General features: G+C 49.6%; 1 protein-coding gene across 1 annotated transcript in view; it reads left to right on the plus strand.

The window, feature by feature from the left end:
- The window catches only part of sntb1 (syntrophin, basic 1), a 134,286-nt gene that overhangs the window by 32,087 nt on the left and 77,805 nt on the right, over nt 1-24,394 (plus strand). The window lies entirely within an intron of this gene.

The raw sequence follows: 24,394 nt of genomic DNA on the forward strand, positions 1-24,394 counted from the left end.
TTGAATTTAAAACTCAGCCAGCTGCGGAGGTGGGATTTGAACCTGTGTCTCCCACAGCGTTAGCCTGAGCCCCTGGATTACTAGTCCAGTGACAATATCCCTACACCACCCTTGGCCTACCCAGCCACCTTTTTACTGGAACTTTCAGGTCAAGTACATTGTACTCCGACTTAACGAATCCCCAATCCCAGATTCATTTTCCCTGCTGTTCAATCTTTTTCACCTTATCTTTGGCTTCAGTTACACACTCCCAGTTTATGCTCTGTCATGGTGATCACCGGCGGAGCAAATTTAAAGAGGAAATCACAAGACTTCCTGTCAGACTATTGCTGAAGACTTGCTTTTCAATTCCAGATTTATTAATTGAATTTAAATTCCTCCTGTTACAGTGGTTGGGGTTTGAACCCGTGTACCCCAGGGCATTAACCTGGGCTTCCGGATTGGTCAGACAGTATCACTATGGCTTCACCTCCCCTTCCCCATCAATGTTACTGAAACCGCACCTCACAAAATTCTACAGATATGCCATAGAGAGCATCCTATCCGGCTGGATCACAGCCTGGTATGGCAACTGCTCGGTCTAAGATTGCAAGAAACTGCAGAGTGCGGTGAACTCAGCCCAACGCATCCCACAAGCTTGCCACCCTCCCATTGATTGTGTCTACACCTCCCGCTGCCTCAGGAAGGCAGACAGCATTATCAGAGACCCCTCCCACCCAGGCATTGCCTTCTTCCAGACCCTTCCATCAGGCAGACGATACAGAAGTCTGAAGACCCGCACAGCCAGACATAGGAACAGCTTCTTCCCCACAGCTACTACTCCTCAACAACCCCCCCCCCCCCCCCCCCCCCCCCACCCCCACCCCTTTGGACTGACCTGTTCCCTGTAAGAACACTCTTGACGACGCCCTATGCTGCTCTTGCTCATGTATTTGCTTTGTTTGGCCCCTTGTTCCGCACTGTAACCAATCACTGTTTGTCGATGTACCATTTGTCAATGTTCTCCGTTGATTATTCTCTTTGTCTACTATGTACGTACTGTGTACGTCCCTCAGCCGCAGAAAAATACTTTTCACTGTACTTCGGTACATGTGACAATAAATCAAATCAAATCTCTTCTTCCTTGAGTAGCAGTGTGTCCAGTGAAAATATGTGAGCAATGTGGTAGTGGGTCTGTGACTAGAGAACCGTGTCCATGATCTAAACTAAACAACAGCTCAGGTCTGAAACGCGCTTTATGCGAACATCACATCCTAACATTGAACAGTCCTGATCTTACTTAAATGGGGCTTTGGAGGCTGGTTTAAATACCAGACTGAGAGCTCTTTAAAACCGATAGCTAAGTAACTTGATTAGCAAGTTGAATAGTGAGAAATGGACTTTGGGCTGTAAAACAATACTGGTAAATAGAGAGTTATAATCGTGCTTTTGGCAAAATGCAACAAGCTCAGTGAGCTGATATAAAGAAGGGACTCTGAGCAAAGACTGGTCAAACGTTACAATAGAACCTTTATTCCAACTCGGCAGTTTTGAGAATTCGGCGGTTCTTGGATAGCAGATCAGAATTCTCCGTGTGGCCCTCCCTTGATCAGCAATAGATTTGATCTTCAGTGAGTGTACGCCCTTGATGGTGACTTGCACAGAAAATTTGAAACAGTGGACATCCTCCAAAAGGTATTGTGTGGAAAGAAGGACAGGTAAAGAGCAGCTGGTTTGTGTAGTGTGTTGCACACGGCTATGATAAAGACCATCCCACCTGACAGGTAGCCAGGCCCCCTCGTGAACAGAAGTGAAAGTAGGAAAAATGCCTTCACACAAAGGACAGTAGGAATTTCAGAAGTCTCTACCACAAATGGTGACTGCTCCCAGATCAACTGTTAACTTTTAAAATGGAGAAATAGAAATAGAAAAATGAAAATTGCTTATTGTCACGAGTAGGCTTCAATGAAGTTACTGTGAAAAGCCCCTAGTCGCCACATTCCGGCACCTGTCCGGGGGAGGCTGGGACGGGAATCGAACCGTGCTGCTGGCCTGCCTTGGTCTGCTTTAAAAGCCAGCGATTTAGCCCAGTGAGCTAAACCAGCCCCTGATGGACCATTGTTATCCAAAGGTCTTCAGGGTTATGAGGTGTATGGTTTTCGGTCACAGGTCGGCCATGATCTCATTGAATTGCAGAACAGGCTCGTCGGGCTGAATGGCCTCCTCCTGTCCCTATCAGAGAGAGACAGAAGCAACCCAGATAAAATCCCAACACCGACCTGGAAAGGTACTGATGCTGGGTCGCAACCTGAAACGATAACTCTGTTTCCCTCTCCTCAGAAGCCGCCAGGGGTTCTGAGTACTTCCAGCATTTCCTGTTTTTGTAGTGGCGTGTTGTCCCACTGGATAAAGATGTTCTCATCTCCACTCTGATCCTTTTGTAAATCAACGTAACTCTGTGCCTTTTGCTAACCAACCCTCTGCCACTGGAAACAGAATCTCCATGTTCACTTTCTGTCAAAAACCTTTGTCATTTTGAACTCCTCCATTACATTTTCCTGAGAATCGCTACAGCGCAGGAGGAAGCGCCATTTGGTGAGTCTGCACCGACATTCTGAAAGAGTCCCCACCCTATCCCCAAAACCCAGTAACCCCCCTAAACTAGTGAATACAGAGGGAAAATTTATAATGGCCAATCCACCCAATCTGCACATCTTTGTATTGTGGGAGGGAACCGGAGCACCCGGAGGAAACCCACGCAGACACGGGGAGAACGGGCAGACTCCGCACAGACAGTGACCCAAGCCGGGAATAGAACGTGGGACCATGGCGCTGTGAGGCAGCCGTGCTAACCACTGTGCTACCGTGCCGCCCTTCCAAACTGTTCCCCTCTGAGACGAACAATCCCAGCTTCTCTGGGAACATAAAAATCTTCTAAAGAAGTTAGAATCCAACGTTTCTGGTTCGTACAACCACCGTTCCTGCAATTCCAGCATTGATGCTATGGCGCAACATCTGACCTTGATGAAGCAGCTTTTAGCTGTAACAAAACCCACCATGGGTTTTTTGTGCAGTAATTGAGCTCGCCAAAGGGCACATTGTAAGGGTGTGCTGAATGCAACTGTTTGGACTTTGTTACGTACTCTGACCAATAGGACAGGAGTTGTGCAAGTCCCTGCTGTGTAAATGTCACAAAAGAAAAGGTTATATTGATATTACACCCAGCCAGTAAGTCCAAAGACCTGATGATCTAACAAGCAAAGATAAAAATGGTAAATGGCACTAGGTAACAGCAACTATCTGGCCAGTTATTCACTTGAACAGTTTACTGGTCCTAACTATCCTCTTGGCCATGGACATCCAATCCTTCTACACCTCCATTTCCCAACAGGACAATATGAGAACTCTTCACCTTCAACAGAGGTGTAAACAGTCCCCATCCACCACCACGCTCCTCTGCTTGCTTGAACATGTTCTCACATTGAACAACCTCTCCACTGACACAGCCCCTTCTCCAAGGGAATGGCAAGGGAACCCATATTGAAATCCATCAATCCCTTAGACTGGAGAGATTGCATGTTTGGTCCTTGGTCTGTGTTGCATTAGCCAATCACAGGGCAGTTGATGGAGTGGGCCTCCCCCCCCCCCCCCCCCCCCCCCCCCCGGCAAGTTCTGTCTGAGAGTGAGAGAGACAGATTCACACAGCGAGTGGCTAGGATCAGGAAAGTACTGTTTGTGAGTGTGGTGGAGGCAGCTCACACAGCGAGTGGTTAGGGTCTGGAATGCACTGTCTGTGAGTGTGGTGGAGGCAGGTTCGCTCAGCGGATGGTTAGGATCTGGAATGTACTGTCTGTGAGTGTGGTGGAGGCAGATTCACACAGCCTTATTCCCCAGGGCCTGATGACATCTACCCCAGAATACTGGAGGGGCTGTTTAGCACAGGGCTAAATTGCTGGCTTTGAAAGCAGACCAAGGCAGGCCAGCAGCACGGTTCGATTCCCGTATCAGCCTCCCCGAACAGGCGCTGGAATGTGGCGACTAGGGGCTTTTCACAGTAATTTCATTTGAAGCCTACTCGTGACAATAAGCAATTTTTTTTTTCAAGAGAGGAAATTGCTGAGGCCTTGACAGAAATCTTTGGATCCTCACTGTCTTCAGGTGATGCCCCGGAGGACTGGAGAATAGCCAATGTTGTTCCTTTGTTTAAGAAGGATAGCAAGGATAATCCAGGGAACTACAGGCCAGTGAGCCTTACATCAGTGGTAGGGAAATTACTGGAGAGAATTCTTCAAGACGGGATCTACTCCCATTTGGAAGCAAGTGGTCGTATTAGCGAGAGGCAGCATGGTTTTTTGAAGGGGAGGTCATGTCTCACTAACTTGATAGAGTTTTTCGAGGAGGTCACAAAGATGATTGATGCAGGTAGGGCAATGGATGTTGTCTATATGGACTGCAGTAAGGCCTTTGACAAGGTTCCTCATGGCAAACTGGTACAAAAGGTGAAGTCACACGGGATCAGAGGTGAGTTAGCAAGATGGATACAGAACTGGTTAGGTCATAGAAGGCAGAGAATAGCGATGGAAGGTGCTTTTCTGATTGAAGGGCTGTGACTAGTGGTGTTCCGCAGGGATCAGTGCTGGGACCTTTGCTGTTCATAGTATATATAAATGATTTGGAGGAAAATGTAACTGGTCTGATTTGTAAGTTTGCGGACGACACAAAGGTTGGTGGAAATGCGGATAGCAATGAGGACTGTCAGAGGATACAGCAGGATTTAGATCGTTTGGAGACTTGGGCGGCGAATGTGAGGTAATGCATTTTTGAAGGTCTAATACAGGTGGGGAATATACAGTGAATGGTAGAACCCTCAAGAGTATTGACAGTCAGAGATCTTGGTGTGCAGGTCCACAGGTCACTGAAAGGGGCAACACAGGTGGAGAAGGTAGTCAAGAAGGCATACGGCATGTTTGCCTTCATTGGCTGGGGCATTGAGAATAAGAATTGGCAAGTCACGTTGCAGCTGTATAGAACCTTAGTTAGGCCACACTTGGAGTATAGTGTTCAATTCTGGTAGCCACACTATCAGAAGGATGTGGAGGCTTTAGAGAGGGTGCAGAAGAGATTTACCAGGATGTTGCCTGGTATGGAGGGCATTAGCTATGAAGAGAGGTTGAATTAACTTGGTTTGTTCTCACTGGAACGAAGAAGGTTGAGGGGTGACCTGATAGAGGTCTACAGAATTATGAGGGGCATAGACAGAGTGGATAGTCATAGGTTTTTTCCCAGGGTAGAGGGGTCAATTACTAGGGGGCATAGGTTTAACGTGTGAAGGGCAAGGTTTAGAGGAGATGTACGAGGCACGTTTTTTACACAGAGGGTAGTGAGTGCCTGGAACTCGCTGCCGGAGGAGGTGGTGGAAGCAGGGACGATAGTGACGTTTAAGGGGCATCTTGACAAATCCCTGAATAGGATTGGAATAGAGGGATACGGACCCCGGAAGTGTAGAAGATTGTAGTTTAGACGGGCAGCATGGTCGGCGCAGGCTTGGAGGGCCGAAGGGCCTGTTCCTGTGCTGTACTTGTCTTTGTTCTTTGCTGTAGTGAGTGGTAGGATCTGGGATGCACTGTCTGACAGTGTGGTGGAGGCAGATTCAATTAAGACATTCAAGAGGGAATTGGATTTTTATCTGAAAAGGGAGGGGAGTGCGCGCAGGGTTAAAGAGAAGGCGGGGAAATGGCAGTCGGTATATTGCTCCTTCAAGGAGCTAGTGCAGACATGATGGGCTGAATGGACTCCCTCAATGCTGTAGCCATTCTGTGATTCTGTGACAATGATATTCTTCTATTCAGACTGGGAACTCTGGAATGCGAGGAAGCAGGAGCGCAAATCCCTGTCATACCAGTCTCTGAGGTTCCGAGATTAGTGCAGCCTTCCGGATAATAAGCACTTGCCTGTGTCAATCAGCCCGATTGTCATTAATGGCTCCCTGCTGGAGTCATGTAACCCGGAATAGGTCATGTGCGAGCAATACATTTCAGCACTGGTCAAAACGACAGTCGGTAAAGAAACAAACAGATATCGCGGTTGCACTCTGTTCTGATTGGGATCAACTGCATTTCTATTCAGTTTCATACCGACGTTTGTCTTTAATTTCATTTCCTGCAGCGAAGCTCGTGAGGCAGCAGTGTGAATCATGTTCTGTTTTCTACATTCCGTGGTCAGGGGTCTGCCTGTCACACAGTGTGTCAGCTCTTTAATATTTTCTCCTACTTGCTCAGACTGCCTCTCCTTCTCCCATTCTCGTTTAGATTTTAATCTGTCCCAGTTCAGGTTCGCTGCATCCAGCAGGTGTTTTCTCGTTTAGCTGCCTGACATATTTGTCATGCTTCCTCACAATCTGCCATTCCCATGTCCACGTGGTCACAGCGTTCGGTAAGGTGGTGGCAGCTCCTGCGCAGAAAGTAGGATTTGAAAATCGGGCGGTGTTTGCGGCCGACCGCAAATCTGAACGTAGAACAGACGGTGCAGAAGGAGGCCATTCGGCCCATCGAGTCTGCACCGACCCACTTAAGCCCTCACTTCCACCCTATTCCCGGAATCCAATAACCCCATCTAACCTTTTCTTTGGTCACTAAGGGCAATTTAGCATGGCCCATCCACCTAACAGTCTTTGGACTGTGGGAGGAAACCGGAGCACCCGGAGGAAACCCACGCAGACACGGGGAGAACGTGCAGACTCCGCACAGACAGTGTCCCATCGGAGAATCGAACCTGGGACCCTGACGCTGCAAAGCCACGGTGTTATCCACTTGTGCTACCGTGCTGCCCTAACTCTGGGCGGGAAGTCGATTTACAAATCTCCGGGGTTTACTCTTTCGGTTCCCAACATGGATTCAATGGGCCGAAGAGCCTCCTTTAGACCCATTAAGGCTCCAGCACATATTGTCCAACACAGTGGCACGGTATCACAGTGGTTAGCACTGTTGCTTCACAGCGCCAGGGCCCCAGGTTCGAATCCCGGCTTGGGTCACTGTCTGTGTGGAGTCTGCACGTACTCCCCGTGTCTGCGTGGGTTTCCTCCGGGTGCTCCGGTTTTCTCCCACAGTCCAAAGATATGCGGGTTAGGCGGATTGGCCATGATAACTTGCTCCTTAGTGTCCAAAATAGTTGGGTGGGGTTGCTGGGTTGGGGGGGGGGGGGGTGGGTGGAGGTGTGGGTTTGGGTGGGGTGCTCTTTCCAAGGGCCGGTGCAGACTCGATGGGCCGAATGGCCTCCTTCTGCACTGTAAATTCTATGATTCCTTCAATTTAGATGATTCCGCTCTAAAATTGGCAATCGGTTGAAGGAGGCAGGCATCAACGTAACCAAGCTAATTGATGGAGCCTGTCAGCTGCTGTTCTGTAGAGCACCGGAGTCAAGGTGCGAGTTTTAGCCCACGATTGGAGACAAGCGAGACTAACACTCCGGTGCAGATCTGAGGGGGTGCTGCACTGGCAGGGGTGGGTGCCAAGGGGTGGGTTTTGCAGCTCTAGGATCAATCGCATGGGAACACATAAACCCTGACTAATAGAGAGGAAGCAGGGGACCACGGGGCAGGGGCCCGAGCAGTATGGCCCCCGGAGCTGGGGGATCAAGACCTATCCAGCGCTGGATAAAGTTGCCTTTGCCGACTATTCATAAACCCCTTTGAGTTGTTACATTTCCAGTGTTTTGTCTCGAGCCGCCACAGGCATTAAGCCAAGGCCCCTGTCTGCCCCCACCCAGGTGGGTGTAGTAGAGTCCCATGGTGACAGTTACAAAGACATTATTGCTGGTGCCCTGCCCAGTAACAATCAGATCATCTGCTTGTTATCACATTGCGGATTGCGGGAGCTTGCTGTGCACAAACCGACAGCTACGCTTTCCCCCCCACAGTGGCCGCGCTGCAGTACAGCACGTGATTGGCTGCAGACTGCTTTGGGAAGACCTGCAGTTATGACAGGTGCTATAGAAACGCAAGTCTGCCTTTTGATTCTGTGGCATTTCCTGCAGAGAATTGACAGCCTCGGAACAGCTGGAGTGTCGGAGCCAAATTGAGGCGTCAGCCCTCTTGTCTGAACTGCGACAACGGGCTGGATGATCACAGCCTGAAGCAAACAGGAAGAGGGGCTGGGTTCACTGGAAAGTGAGGAGCCCAACTTTCAGGGAGTTGAGGTCTTGGCAGCAATAAAATTCCTGAAGCTCCTCCGTCACTTTGAACACTACAAGGCAGATAGAAGGCGTGATTTAACGGGAAAAGAACAGCCCCATTTTGGGTGAATTTAGCGGAGTGGCGCTGAGGACCACCCCACTATTAAACAGGACTCTGTTTATTTCCCGGCCTCGGCGAGGAATGCCCCGCAAGGCCGCACCTACACTCATTTCTTGAAGAGATCGGGACGGCCATTTCTGGTCCATGTTTGTGGAAACCAGTGATACACGGCACCATGGCGGGAGCTCCCAGACTTGGGCCTGTGATCCCAGGCCTTGGGAGACTCCGGCACAGAAATATTCAAGTCAGCCAAACTGCTCACTTGAATATGCAAATCTAGAATCCGCCCAGTGAGGGCGAGATCCAGATCGCAACGTCTCGCTAGATCTCATTCGATCTCACGAGGGGCCCCAAGCATCGCGAATCCCGCAAGGCCTCTCGCGAGATTTAACAGCCTCATCACATCACTGGGCCGGTTGCATGAGGCCGTTCAATGGAGCCCAACGTCTTTCCAAATGCTCGGATTTTATTCGAGAACAACAAGGGCAACCTGGGGAGCCAGGCCCAGGCCCTGTCTGCTCTCTGGAGTGGATATTAAAGGTCCCAGCAGACAGCTTTGAAGAAGAGGAAAGATTTCCCCTATTGTCCCGGTGACCAATGTTTATCCCTCGTTCAACAGCTCCCAAAAAGCCAAACTGATGATCACATTGCTGGTTATGGGATCTTGCTGTGTGAAAACCGACTGATGTGTTTCCTAACATTACAACAGAGACTAACTATGCTTGCAAAGTGCTTCATCGGCTAAGAGGCACTCTGGGCCGTCCTGTGGTCAGGAGAGGTAGACATAGAACATCGAACAGTACAGACACAGTACAGGCCCTTCAGCCCACGAAGTTGTGCCAACCATTTATTCTAATCTAAGATCAACCTAACCTACAATTTACTGCTGTCCATGTGCCTGTTTAAGAGTCGTTAAATGTCCCGAATGATTCTGACTCCACCACCTCTGCTGGCCGTGCATTCCACACACCCACCACTCTCTGTGTAAAGAACCTACCTCTGACATCTCCCCTATACCTTCCTCCAATCACCTTAAAATAATGTCCCCTCGTGACAGCCATTTCCACCCTGGGGAAAAGTCTCTGGCTATCCACTTTATCCATGCCTCTCATCAACTTGTGCACCTCTATCAAGTCACCTCTCTGCCTTCTTCGTTCCAGTGAGAAAAGCCCTAGCTCCCTCAACCTTTCATCATAAGACATGCCCTCCAGCCCAGACAGCATCCTGGTAAATCTCCTCTGCATCCTCTCCAAAGCATCCACATCCTTCCTATAATGAGGCGACCAGAACTGGACACAACATTCCAAGTGTGGTCTAACTAGGTTTTTATAAAGCTGCAGCAAAACCTCGCGGCTCTTAAACTCAATCCCCCTGTTAATGAAAGCCAACACACCATACGCCTTCTTAACAACTCAATCAACCTGGGTGGCAACTTTGAGGGATCTATGTACGTGGACCCCAAGATCCCTCTGTTCCTCCACACTTCCAAGAATCCTGCCTTTAACCCTGTATTCAGCATTCAAATTCAACCTTCCAAAATGAATCACTATAGAACTCACATTTATCAAGGTTGAACTCCATTTTCCACTTCTCAGCCCAGCTCTGCATCTTGTCAATGTCCTGTTGTAATCTGCAACAACCCTCAACACTATCTACAACTCCCCAACCTTCGTGTCATCGGCAAACTTACTAACCCACTCTTCCACTTCCTCATCCAAGTTATTTATAAAAACCACAAAGAGCAGAGGTCCCAGAATAGATCCTTGCGGGACACCATTGGTCACCGACCTCCAGGCGGAATACTTTCCATCCACTACCACTCGCTGTCTTCTTTCGGCCAGCCAATTCTGTATCCAGACAGCCAAATTTCCCTGTATCCCATGTCCCCTGACTTTCTGAATGAGCCTACCATGGGGAACCTTATCAAATGCCTTACTGAAATCCATATACATCACATCCACTGCCCAACCTTCATCAATGTGTCTCGCCACATCCTCAAAGAATTCAATGACCTGCCCCTCACAAAGCCATGCTGACTATCTTTAATCAAACTATGTTTTTCTAAATAATCATAAATCCTATCTCTCAGAATCCTTTCCAATATTGTGCTTACCACAGACGTAAGACTGATGGGTCTGTAATTCCCAGGGATTTCCCTATTCCCTTTCTTGAACAGGGGAACAACATTCACCTTCCTCCAATCATCCGGTACTACTCCAGTGAAGAGTGAGGATGCAAAGATCATTGCCAACGGAGCAGCAATGTCCTCCCTCGCTTCCCGTAGTAACCTTGGGTATATCCCGTCAGGCCCAGGGGACTTATCTATCCTGATGTTTTTCAAAATTTCCAGCACATCCTCCTTCTTAATATCAACCTGTTCGAGTCTATTAACCTGGTTCACACTGTTCTCATGGGCAACAAGGTCCCTCTCTCTAGTGAATATTGAAGCAAAGTATTAATTTAGGTCTCCCCCATCTCCTCAGACTCTAGGCACGTTCCCTCCACTATCCCTGGTCTCTGATACTCTCACTCTGATCATCCTCTTATTTCTCACATATGTAGAACGCCTTGGGGTTTTCCCTAATCCTTCCCGCCAGGGCTTTTTCATGCCCCCTTCTAGCTCTCCTCAGTCCATTTTTGAGTTCCTTCCTGGCTACCTTGTAACCCTCTCGAGCCGAGTCAGATCCTTGCTTCCTCAACCTTACGTAAGCTTCCTTCTTCCTCCAGACTAGAAGCTCCACTTCTCTTGTCATCCAAGGCTCCTTCACCTGACCATTCCTTCCTCGTCTCAGTGGGACAATACTATCCAGCACTTGCAGCAAGTGCTCCTTAAGCAACCCCCACATTACTGTTGTGCATTTCCCCAAGAACAATTGTTCCCACTTTATGCTCCTCAGCTCCTGTCTAATAGCAGTATAATTTCCCCTCCCCCAATTAAATACCTTCCCATACTCTGTTCCTATCCCTCTCCATGACTATGGTAAAGGTCAAGGAGTTGTGGTCACTGTCACCGAAATGCTCTCCCGCCGAGACATCTGACACCTGGCCTGGTTCGTTGCCGAGCACCAAGTCCAATATGGTGCAAAATAAATGCAGGCATCTCGTTTGGCGTCACGAATAGGGCTTCCCAGTCTGGATGGCAAGTGGGTTTTTATGTCGATCCAGTATTTCACTTTCCCTGAGGCTAGCTTGTTGTTCCAGGTTTATGGAATGACCAGAATTTAAGTTCTCCCAGTTGCCATGGTGGGGTTTGAACTCGTGACTCTGGAGCCATCAGCCCAGCCCTCTGGATTACCAGTTCTGTGTCATGGAATGTACACGGTGTGGGTTTGAAAAGAAACTTCGAGATCCCTCGGCCGAGAGCTGATCGAAAGGAGCCGGTCTTCTTGTTTGTCACGCGTGCTGAAGAACTTCCAGTTGTGTTTAGACAGATGTTGTACAGATGTGGCGGTCGCTATTTTTAGAATGCAAAGTGCTCGGGAACGCTGAGGAATCCAGGTACCCACTTCCTTCGAAAGACAAAAAACCAAGGGTTTGAATGAAGACACCAGTTAATGACTCCCTCCGCTTCACTGCCAGCTGCTGTGTTCCAATTGTAACCGGATTGTACGGACTGGGAGATTTGACCTGCTTGGCATTGGCCAGAGCTAGTGTACAGTCATGGAGCCATGGAATCATTACGGCACAGGAGAAGGCCAATCAGCCCATCGAATCTATGCTGGCTCTCTGTAGCACAATCCAATCAGTCACATATTCCCGCTCTGTCCCTGCAGCCCTGCAAGCATGTTTCCCTCGGCTGTTCATCCCAAGGGTCTCTTGCTCACAGAGGGAAGTTCAGTTGGGCGTCGGGTATCCCAATTTCTGTTTTCAGACCCTATCCTCACACCGCCTGTGCTCCACACAAGGGAGTTTTAGCTGGTACAGGATCAGTCAGCCAGGGCAAGCGTTGGAGAATTCATCTGTTTCACTCTCGTGAAATCCTGCAGCCACTGTGATCGTTTTTCAGTGTGTTTCAGTTGGGATTACAGAATGAATGCAGATGCAATTTCAAAGCTCCATTACATAGCGGCGAGGATTTAACATGAAGTTGATTTCATTGTGGAGGAGATGGATAGTGCTTTACGTCAGGACAGCTTACACCTTGATTCATTCTGATCTTGCCAAGGGGCTGCTGGCGCTTCCAGTTTGGTTTTTTCTGGGTTCAATTCCCAGTCCAGAAACCTGGCCACACAATCGAGGCTGACACCCCCAGCGCAGCACCGAGAGAGTGCGGCACTGGTCAGGGGTGCCGTCTTTCAGATGTGGGATTTGGTCAAGACGCCCCACCCCATCTTCTCTTTTGGGTGATGGTAGAAGATTCCCAGCACCATTTTGAAGAAGTGCAGGGAAGTCTCTCCCACCTCTATCCCCCTCCCCGGCATCCTGGCCAACACCTACCCCTCAACCAACACCACTACACGCTATCTGGTCATCATCACATTGCTGTGTGTGGGATCTTGCTGTGCACCAGCCGGCTGCTGTATTTCCTACCTTGCCACAGTGACCACGCCCCCGAAAATGTACCTAGTTGGCTGTAAAGCTCTTCTCTTTGAGATGTCCTATGGTCATGAAAGGTGAAAGTTCTCTCCTTCTCGAGTGGTCCTTGACTTGTCCATACTTGTGTGGCACCAGTTGCAGGTGCTCGGGCTAAATGAGTTGCCTTGGCAACGAGACAATGCAGTTGAGTGAAAGAACTGAATTCTGTGGTGAGTGCACTATTCTGCTTGTCTTCCAGTCACATTGGACATTGTTGTCTATTTGCTCTGTGGGAAGGGATTTGCATCATTCTGAGCAGGCACTTTGTTAGACTATTTAGCTTGCATTATTTATCCCAAACGGTATCTATGGCTACAGCTAGGGTGGCGATCGTTTTAAATAAACGACATGTCTTTGCAGTCATGAAAGTTTGTTTGTGTTGGTATAAATCTATCAAATACATGCCGTGTTTGTAAAATATCTATTTAAAGAAATGCCAGCATTTATATCGCCCCTTCCACAACCTCAGAGCGTTCTAAAGCACCCTACAGCAAACAGAGTACTTTCTGAAGTATAGTCGCTGTTGTAACTTACAGCAATCACGGCTGTCAGTTTGTGCACAGCAAGATCCCGCAGGCAGCAATGTGATAGTGACCAGGTCCCAAACCTCTCCACCACTGGGGGGAAACGGGCTTTCCTCACCTCAGGCCTGGGCCTGTTGTCGACCGTTGCTGGAGATTAATCAAGAACTCCACCACCGTTGCATCGTGTGACTAGCAGGCTGGCAGAATGCGAACTGATGAACTTATTTTTCGCTCCACAATTCATATAAGTTGCAGCGATTGTTTGAACATCGTCGCGGCCACGGGAGACTAAGTGCCAGCAGTAAAGCTCATCGCGTGCATTGGGATGCCTGGGGTTTGGAGGCAATGAAAAAATGAAATGAAAATCGCTTATTGTCACGAGTAGGCTTCAATGAAGTTACTGTGAAAAGCCCCTAGTTGCCACATTCCGGCGCCTGTTCGAGGAGGCTGGTGCGGGAATTGAACCGTGCTGCTGGCCTGCCTTGGTCTGCTTTAAAAGCCAGCGATTTAGCCCAGTGTGCTAAACCAGCCCCGGCAACGAATAAGGTGCAGGGAAAACCGATGCCGGAACTAAGAGTTTTGTAGCAGATGAAAGAGAATGCAGCTCTTTGCTCAAGAAGAGCGAAGATTGAGGGATGACTAAGCGGTACATAAAGTTATGGAAAGGTTCCATGTCGAGAGCAGCAATTTCTTCCCTCTTTAAATGGGGAAGTGGAAAACAATCTATTATGACCACTGACGGGAGTTAATGAGCAGTGCTGGCACCGTGAAGCCCTCTCTCTGCTCATTCAGAAACAAGTCTGTTGTAACGAACGGCCTTTTCAATAATGTTTTTTGTCTGGCTTTGCGTCAGTCTGTGGCACCCTGCTTTCTGGTTGGGGTAGGAGTCCCGTGCCCCTTATCGGGGGGGGTCCCCGTGCTCCTTGCCGGGGTGGAGGTGTCCCGTGCCCCTTGCTAGGGCTTCATACCACCCTTTGTTTTAATGTTTAGTGGCCAATGCTAATCCTGTGGTGATGTTTTAGTCAGCTCCAGTGCGCATTACCAAGCAATGAGAGTGAGGAAAGGTGCAGTTTGAAGCATGTTCCCAGTTCTACACGGAGCTCTTACCATCTTATTGAGCAATGTGAGACTAGAGCTTCGATCCGCATAATCAACATAACTATCACATCTTGACTTTGGCTAATTTTAATATGTCAGGGACTGTCCACACACCTTGAATGATATAGAATTTACAGCTCAGAAACAGGCCATTCAGCCCAACAAGTCTATGCTGGTGTTATGCATCACGCCGCCTCCTCCCATCAGTTTATCCTTCCATTCCTTTCTCTATCGTGTTTTTGCCCACCTTCCTCTTAAAATGTATCTCTCCTATTCTCCTCATCACCATTCCCTGTGGCGGGCGAGTTCCACACTCTCTCACCAATCTCTCGAACCACCATCTTACGCAAATGGCACTGTGTTCTGGTCTCAACTGTAACATCGTCTCGACATGGAACCTTCCCATAACTTTATGTACCACTTAGTCATCCCTCAATCTTCGCTCTTCTGGAGGAAAGAGCTGCATTCTCTTTAATCTTCTACAAAGGTTGCAACCTCTTAGTTCCGGCTTCGGTTTTTCCTGCACCTTATTCGTTGCCTCCAAACCCCTTTTATATAATTTTGCAATACCATAATCTCGGCAACAGCAGACACCATCTGAGAGGTTGTGTGAAGCGATCTTAAGTTATTACTTTACTCAACGAGGAAGACAAATAAACGCTTTCACGGTTGGAGAGCGCTGCTGAACGTTTGAAGTGACCTGAATTCCAAATTTGGTTTGCAGCAAAGCAGCACTCACAGGATGTCGTTAATCTTTTTGTTTCCCAAACTGAGTGGGATTCAAACGCGGCATTTGAAAGTTGTCAGGCACAGCTCCGGGTGCACCAACTGGAGGGTCTATTACAGCTGCAATAGCAACTTGCATTTATATAGCGCCTTCAACGTCGTAAAGCAAGGCACTTCACGGGATCATTGGCAAACAAAATTTGACACCCAGCCACACAAGGAGATGTTAGGACGGATGAACGCATGGTCAAGGAAGTCGGTTTTAAAGAAGGTCTTAGAGGACAGGGAGAAATGGAGAGGATTAGGGAGGGAATTCTAGGACTTACGACCCAGAGAGATGAAGACACAGGCGCCAATGCTGGAGTGATTAAAATCGGGGATGTTCAAGAGGGATAGAGTCAGTGGGGAGTAGAGATAGGAGGCTTTTCAGGCTGGAGGAGGTTACAGAGGTAAGGAGGGAAAAAGCCATGGGGTATTTTGAAAAGAAGGGTGAGAGTTTTGTATTCTGAATTCATCGAACTCCACAGATTGGGCATGAGTGACGACTGAAGATGCTTCACCACCAGCCATGGACATTTCTGGAGACTTAAAAGGAACTTGCGGGGCAGCACGGTGGCCTAGTGGTTAGCACAACCGCCTCACGGAACTGAGGACCCGGGTTCGATCCCGGCTCTGGGTCACTGTCCGTGTGGAGTTTGCACATTCTCCCCGTGTCTGCGTGGGTTTCACCCCCACAACCCAAAGATGTGCAGAGTAGGTGGATTGGCCAGGCTAAATTGCCCCTTAATTGGAAAAAATAATTGGGCAATCTAAATTCATAAATAAAAAAAAAGGAACTTGCATCCTAGAATCAGAGAGCTATACAGCTATTCGGCACATTCTGTCTGTGCCAGCTCTTTGAAGAAGTTAGTCTCCCACCTTTGGGCTTTACCATGGCTCTACAAATGTTTTTGCTAATCTAAAGGAATTTAGTTTCAAAATCACATTAAGAATAGGTTTTCACAAAATGTAATTTCAGACCAGGGCGCATAGGAAAACTACCACATTGAAAGGGAATGGATAATGAGGGGGGAAATGGTTCACTTGGCTCTCCTCTGACAGGCACTCTGGGTATCTGCACCGACCCTATCCTGCAGAAGGAATGAAACGTTGTGCTTTTATACAGCACATTTCATAGACATAGACAGTCCCGAAGCCTCTTACAGCCTTTTGAAGTGTTGTCACTGTTGCAATGTAGGGAAACGCGGCAATCAATTGGTGGACAGCAAGATTCCGGGCACAACAATAACGCACGGACCAGATCGCCAGCTTTTGCAGTGTTGATTGGGAGCTGAATATTGGCCAGGGCACAGGGGAGAGTTGCCCTGCTCTCTTACGTCTTTGAAATTTTTTGCCATTTTACACCCACCTAAGGGAGGCAGATGGAGCCTTGGTTCGGTATCTCTTCCCAAAGACAGTACTTGAGCATTGCTGCATTCCCTCACTGCACTGCCGGCCTAGATTTTGTTGCTAACCTCTGTGGAGACTATTGGGCCTGTCATTGTCCATGCCTGCTCTGTCACATCCTGATCAGGGGAGTTGCAGTTGCCTGTTTCCGATCTTGGTCGCTCCTGGTTGTCCATCGACTCTTGCGGAGTGAGAGTCGATGCCTCACAAGGCTCCTGCCTGGTAGTTTTCCGCAATCTGGAACAGATGTGAGCTATCCCTGGGGATTTATATGTTTCTCAGGTCGATGAAGCTGCCATTTGTGACAAAGCGACTGGACTTGAGAAATATTTGTTCAGAGACAGGGGAAGAATTTTCCATCCCGCCGTTGCCCCTGACGACAGCGGGATTCTCCGTTCCTGCAGCCAGCCAATGGGGTCTCCCGTTGTGCCCACCCTGCGCCGTCGGGAAACCCGCGAGCCTGGGTGGGCTGCTGGCGGAGCAGGGGATCCCGCCGACAGAGAATTCCGCCCGGGACCTTTGCTTATTCCTTAACCTGATGAATATTTGAGCTACTCAGTTTCAAGCCTGTTTTGTATCCTTTATGGTTTCCATATCTTTGCTGACTGTCCCGTGTACACCAGATAATGTTGTTCATTGTCTCTCTGTCAGCAATATGTTAAAGTGTCTGTCGACACCAATAGAGTGATGTATGTTCTCAATTCATTCAATTTTCACAAACTAGCAACTTGGTGATCTCAGAGTAAGGGACCGCCCATTTAAGTCAGAGATGAGGAGGAATTTCTTCTCTCAGAAGGTAGTGAATCTGTGGAATTCTTTACCACAGAGGGCTACAGAGGCTGGGTTATTAAGTGTGCTCCGTCCTGAGATACACAGGTTTTTAATCAGCGAGGGTTATGAGGGTAAGGAGGGCACGTGGAGTTGAAGATTATAATTGCAGATCAGTCATGATCTCATTGAATGCCAGAGCAGGCTGGATGGGCCAAATGGCCTACATTTGATCCTATATATGGGCTTATTTGTACAGTACCGTAAGATGGAGGTCCAGAGGAGCGTTCTCAAAATTTGACCCTTGGCCACATAAGGAGATATTCGGTCAGAGGATCAAAAGCTTGGCCATAGAGGTGGGTTTTAAAGAGGGTCTCTAAAGATGAAATGAGTAAGGGGCGGCACGGTGGCGCAGTGGGTTAGCGCTGCGGCCTCACGATACCGTGGTCCCAGGTTCGATCCCGGCTCTGGGTCATTGTCCGTGTGGAGTTTGCACATTCTCCCCGTGTCTGCGTGGGTTTCGCCCCCACAACCCAAAGATGTGCAGGGTAGGTGGACTGGCCACGCTAAATTGCCCCTTAATTGGAAAAAAGAAATAATTGGGTGCTCTAAATTTATAGCGAAATGAGTGGCCAAGGTTTAGGGAGGGAGTTGCAGAGCTTAGAGCTTTGGGAACTGAAGGCATGGCCACCAATTGCCAACTGTGGAGAGAATGAAGCCCAAAGAAAGATACAAATAGAACAGGATGGACGGGATTCTCTGGGCTCCCCGTGGCATGTTTCTCAGGGGCGGGAGACAGTCAGCCATTGTCTGGTGCCCCCCCCCCCCCCCCCCCCCCGGGGAATCTAGAACTGGGGGCCACATTTGAAAACTAAGGGGTCTCCCATTTAATACGGAGATGAAAACGTATTTGCTCTGAGGGTCAGTAGTCTGTGGAATTCTCTTCCACAGAGATCAGTGGAGGCTGGGTCATGGAATATATCGAGTTGGACAGATTTTTGATCGTCAAGGAGGTCAAGGGTTATGGTGAACAGGCAGGAAAGTGGCTTTAAGGCCATAACCTGATCAGCCAGCATGGTAGCACAGTGGTTAGCACAATTGCTTCACAGCTCCAGGGTCCCGGGTTCGATTCCCAGCTTGGGTCACTGTCTGTGCGGAGTCTGCACGTTCTCCCCGTGTCTGCGTGGGTTTCCTCCGGGTGCTCCGGTTTCCTCCCACAGTCCAAAGATGTGCAGGTTAGGTGGATTGGCCAAATTGCCCTGAGTGTCCAAAATTGCCCTGAGTGTTGGGTTAGTGGGTGAGTGAGTGGGTTATGGGGATAGGGTGGAGGTGTGGGCTTGGGTAGGATGCTCTTTCCAAGAGCCGGTGCAGACTCGATGGGCCGAATGGCCTCCTTCTACACTGTAAATTCTATAATCTTATTGAATGCCGGAGCAGGCTCGATGGGCTGAAAGGTCGACCCATGTTATTTAGGACCTTGTGACCTGTACCCAATGTTACCAGCTGGAAACATTGCCATTAAAGACTTGGCTGATATTTATTTATCTTTAAGGCGTCCGGACAAATCAGGAAACCAGGGTTGGTCCTGATCCGATAGCGTCGATCTCGATACAACTGCATCTTAAAATGTAGCATATTCCAGGAGGGAGGCTGAAATCCTCATGAGCAGAAATTAGTTTCACCTTAAAAGTACCTGAAATTGGGAATGCCTTGCAGTGGGGGAGGGAGAGGAGCTAATTACTGAAGATTGCTACAGAGCGCTCGGGTAGAACGTAACCTAGAAAATCATTGGCACACTTTGCGAGCAAACTGTGCCAACTTTGTAACTTAATGTTCCAGGAGGTTAATGATGAGTGAGGCATGTACCTACAGGTTCTGACTGGACCTGTTTTATGATGATGTGGCACAAATCCTGTGCAGAACTGTGCTAAATGGAAACTATGGATATTATCACTGTGGTCTGACCAACAAGTCCACTTATCCAAGTGTGTGTTTGAGTTACGGGAAGTCCGCGGTTCCCGATTCCCGAAGAATCTGAAGTTCTGGGAAAATAGTACATTTCCAATGGCTTTCATTCACCCCTGGTGTCAGTCTGGTGTGTTCAGGCCTGCCTGTGATTTACTTTGGCATGACATGCTCGGCTGTCTAACTGGTTTGCTATCTTCCCCCTCTGGCACTTCACTTGGGATCTGCTTCTGAATCCAGCCTTGAATGATGGGTTTGACACCAAATAAACAGAGGCTTTCCCTATCAAAAACAAAAATGCATTTATATAACGCCTTTCACAACCTCTGGATGCCCCAGCAGCCAATGGAGTACCTTTTGAAGTGTAGTCACTGTCGCAATGTAGGAAACGTGGGCAGTCATTTTTATTGCATAGCAAGATTCTGCAAGCAGCAATGTGATAACGACCAGATAATCTGATTTAAGTGATGTTGGTTGAGGTATAAGTATTGGCCAAGGCACGGGGTACAACTCTCCTACTCAAATAGGAGAACTTTTTTACACTCGCCTAAAAGGTCTGGGTTTAACGTGGGCATTGCGAAAGATGACAGGTCCAACAAGTGCAGCACTCCCTCAGTACTGCATTGGGCAGTGTCAGTCCTGATTTTGAGCTCGGGTACCTGTCTTGGGAGAAGCAAGCAGACAAGGGGCAGCACGGTAGCATGGTGGTTAGCATAAATGCTTCACAGCTCCAGGGTCCCAGGATCGATTCCCGGCTGGGTCACTGTCTGTGCGGAGTCTGCACGTCCTCCCCGTGTGTGCATGGGTTTCCTCCGGGTGCTCCGGTTTCCTCCCACAGTCCAAAGATGTGCGGGTTAGGTGGATTGGCCATGCTAAATTGCCCGTAGTGTCCTTAAAAAGTAAGGTTAAGGGGGGGGGGGGGGGGGGGGGGGGTTGTTGGGTTACGAGTATAGGGTGGATACGTGGGTTTGAGTAGGGTGATCATTGATCGGCACAACATCGAGGGCCGAAGGGCCTGTTCTGTGCTGTACTGTTCTATGTTCAATGTTCTAACCTCCTCACCCAGACAGAAGTGCTACCCACTCGGCCACAGCTAGTTCGAAGCAAGCAGCAGCACAAAAGAACAAAACCGCCCCCTGATCTGGTCGGGATTGGTCTGAACTTGCTCATTTCGCATAATGGTGTCGCAAGTGAATGTGAAGCAGTGGGAAAGATTGGGCAGCGTTCGAAGCTCTGCTACGCTGGTGGAGTAAAGCCAAGGCACACTCACTTGACATCTAGTCTGTCCTGTATTGCCGAATCTGAGAGCGAATAACACCTCAGAATACAATATTATTTAAGGAATACATCAGCTAAGTTGACAAAGACCTGAACAAGTGGATCAAATGTGTTTGCATTACTACCAGCAAATTCTTCAAGGTGGCTTATTATTCTCTGTCAGGTTGGTTTTTGAAAAACATAATGAGTTTATTAACCCTGTCACAATAAGACAGGCATTCCATTATATCTGTCTAGACACTGCTATTATCCTCAACACTATCAATCTGATGTCAGGGGGCGTAAAGTATGAATAGAAATTTAGTTTTTAATTGACTTTGTAACTTTGATGGTCGTTAGGCTATTTCAGAGAACAGTCTGCAGTCACATGTAGACTAGACCAGGTAAAGCCACCAGCTTTCCTTCCCTAAAGGACAGTAGTAAACCAGATGGGTTTTTCAATCAACGATGGTCATCACGAGACCTTTAAGTCCGGGGACGGGATTCTCCGACCCCCCCTGCCGGATTGGAGAATCGCTGGGGGGGGGGGGGGGGGGGGCGTGAATCCCACCCCGCCGCTCCGACGCAGGCTGCCGAATTCTCCGGCGCCGGAATTCGGGCGGGGTTCACGCCGCGCTGGTCGGGGGCCGTTGGCAGCGGCGCACCCGGCAATTCTCCGGGCCGCAGTGCGCTGAGCGGGCGCCCATTTAGCCCATTTACAGCCAGTCCCGCCAGCGTGAAATGGACATGGTCCATCACGGCGGGACCTGGCTGGTAGGCCGTCTATCGGAGTCCCTTGGGGGGGGGGGAGAGAATCCGGCACTGGGGGGGCCCCACGGTGACCACCCCCGTGATCGGGGCCCACTGATCTGCGGGCTGGCCTGTGCCGTGGGGGCCACTCTTTCTCTCCGCACCGGCCTCTGTAGGGCTCGGCCATGGCCGGCGCGGTGAAGAAACCCCCCCTGCGCCTGCGCTGGGCTACGGCGGCCCTTCAACGCCGGTTGGTGCAGCACTAACCCCTACGCCGCTGGCCGAACCCCCCGAAGTGCAGAGGATTCCGCAACTTCCCGGTGGCCCGCGCCGGATTGGTGTGCGCCAACGTCGGGCCATCCCGCCGATTGCGGGAGAATCCCGCCCCAGAATTTTATTGAACTCAAATGTTGGGGGGATTCAAACTCAGGATTATCCTGGGTTGCTGGCTGACTGGTCGAGTGACAATAGAAACCGTGTTGACAGGGTGGATGTGGAGACGATGTTTCCTCTTGTGGGAGAATCTAGAACTAGTGGGTCACTGTTTATAACTAAGGGGTCGTCCATTTAAGCGCAGCACGGTGGCGCAGTGGTTAGCACTGCTACATCACGGCGCCGAGGTCCCAGGTTCGATCCTGGCTCTGGGTCACTGTCCGTGTGGAGTTTGCACATTCTCCCCGTGTTTGGGTGGGTTTCGCCTCCACAACCCAAAGATGTGCAGGGTAGGTGGATTGGCCACGCTAAATTGCCCCTTAATTGGGAAAAAATGAATTGGGTACTCAAAATTTATTTGAAAAATAAATGTAAAAAATGAAATAAAATAAGGGGTTGCCCTTTTAAGACAGAGATGAGGGGAAATTTCTTTTGAGGGGGGGTGAGCCTCCGGAACTCTCCTCCTCAAAAGGCGATGGAAGCAGAGCCTTTGGCTATTGATTAGGCAGAGCAAGATAGATTCTTGATTAACGAGAGGGTGAAAGGTTATTGAGGGGTCGGGGCAGGAATATGGGGTCGAGGTTACAATCGAATCAGCTGTGATCTTATTGAATGGCGGAGCAGACCCCCCCCCCCCCCCCTCTCCCCCATGCAAACGGGTGTAAATCCCAAGAGTCACTAACCATTTGGAAGTCAGCGCTCACCATTGCCAACCATGGCACGAGGAGTCAGTAACACTCCAAGGCCCAGTCTGGGGAACGGCACTGGGATCCAGGATCATAGACCCAGGGGCAAGGTGAGGATCATGGGCAGAGGGGGGCGGGGGGGTGATGTCAGGGACAAGAGCAAGGAAGTGGCTTTCGGCGCAACCTCCCCTCATCCCCTGCTTCCCGATACCGGGGCGATTGACCGGACATCGAGTGCCTGACAACGAGGCACTCCCTCGGGCAAAGCTGATGTGGCTTGTTTAGAGACACAGGGGAGCATGTAATTTCCAGTGGGCTCAGGGATAATCTCAGTGGCTCCTTAATGAGCCTAATTGACATCCCACCACCGGTGGGCGGTATTCCCGCATTTGTCCTTCCCACTTCCAACTTAATTGGGGAGAGTTTTTCCGACGCTAAGACTCTGATGTGGGTGCTCCCGCCTGATTCCCTGGATTTTGACCCAGCGACAGTTAGGAAACGGTCGATATGTTTCCAAGCCAGGATGATGCGTGGCTTGGAGGGGAACTTGCAGGTGGTGATGTTCCCGTGTGTCTGCTGCCCGAGTGGATCTATCACCCCAGTGGATTTTTGTGAAAGGTTGCAGGTTGTGTGAGTATTAAAAAAAAAAATCAATTGGGATTTCTGGCTTGGAAATGAGAAATTCCTGAGAGCGTTTGGCTTTCATCCTTGACCCAGTCTTGGTGGAATGTTTGCCTGCTTGCTGCATTGTGCTCTGTGTCCAGGCAGGATGCAGTGTCCCAGGAAGGGACAAGGTGCATTTGCAATAAATCTTACAGCGAGCACCGAGTGTGCTCTCTGTGACAGGTGATTGACTCTCCTTGAATTTCGTTCGCAATGGCAAGCCACGCATGCTCTGTAAAGAAAGGACTGATGATCCATCAGTTGAGTGTTTTTATCAAAATGTAATCAACGTCTTGGAAATATGGTCGGTTTCTGGACAGATATCTGTAGCCTATTGGTCTTGATTCTCCGTCATGGAAACTGTGGTCTTTTCCGCCAGGAAAACTGGAGTCAAAAGGCCACAGATTCACCATCCTGCAGGGGGCGAGCAAGCAGCCGGCGTAAAGCTTGCAGCTCCAGCTGCCGATACGGCCCCCCGCCCTTCCAGGTCAGAGACCGCGCATGCGCACGGCCACGCCCTGCTCCATGGCGGACTCAGTCCGACCTGAACCGCCGAAACAGTGCCCTCGATCGGCCGCTTGCCCGACCCGGACTGTCCACACGCATAGGCCCAATCCCTAATGAGGCCGTCTCTGCCCCCCGATCGGCCCGCCCCCGACTGTGGCGGCCCCGGACTGAGTCCGCAGCCGTCTCGCGAGTTTCCCCAACGGCAGGACCACATTAGCAATACGCCGGTGGGAATTCGGCTGGTCAGGCACAGAGAATAGCAGGGCCGGCCTCGGGCAATGGCCTGAGGCGGTGGATACTCGGCGCAGTACGACACTTTTCTGGAGGGGGGGGGGGGGGCGGAAAATCACGGAACTGGCGCCATTCCTGATTTCGTGCGACGAAAACGAATCTCCGCCCCCCTCGCCGAACGCGATTCTGGCTCTGGGGTGCGGAGAATCCAACCCATGGTACTTCCTCAGAACGCCCCCAAAGCATTTGACAGCTATTGGGGTACTTTTTAATGGAGTAATGGAGGAAAAGCAGCCGCCAATTTGTGCACAGCAAGATCCCACACACAGCAAATGTTTAGAATGGCCAGATTGAGGGGTAAATATTGAACAGTTCCTTTGCTGCTCATTGAAATGGTGCTGACATTTCGGAACCCCGACAAATTCCTACGAAGTCGGGGAATCTGATTTTCCCGGAAGCCCTCGGGGAATACGCGCTCCCCCCGCTGAAAAGGGATG

The sequence above is a fragment of the Scyliorhinus canicula genome, chromosome 10, assembly GCF_902713615.1.
Source record: "Scyliorhinus canicula chromosome 10, sScyCan1.1, whole genome shotgun sequence".
NCBI lineage: Eukaryota > Metazoa > Chordata > Chondrichthyes > Carcharhiniformes > Scyliorhinidae > Scyliorhinus > Scyliorhinus canicula.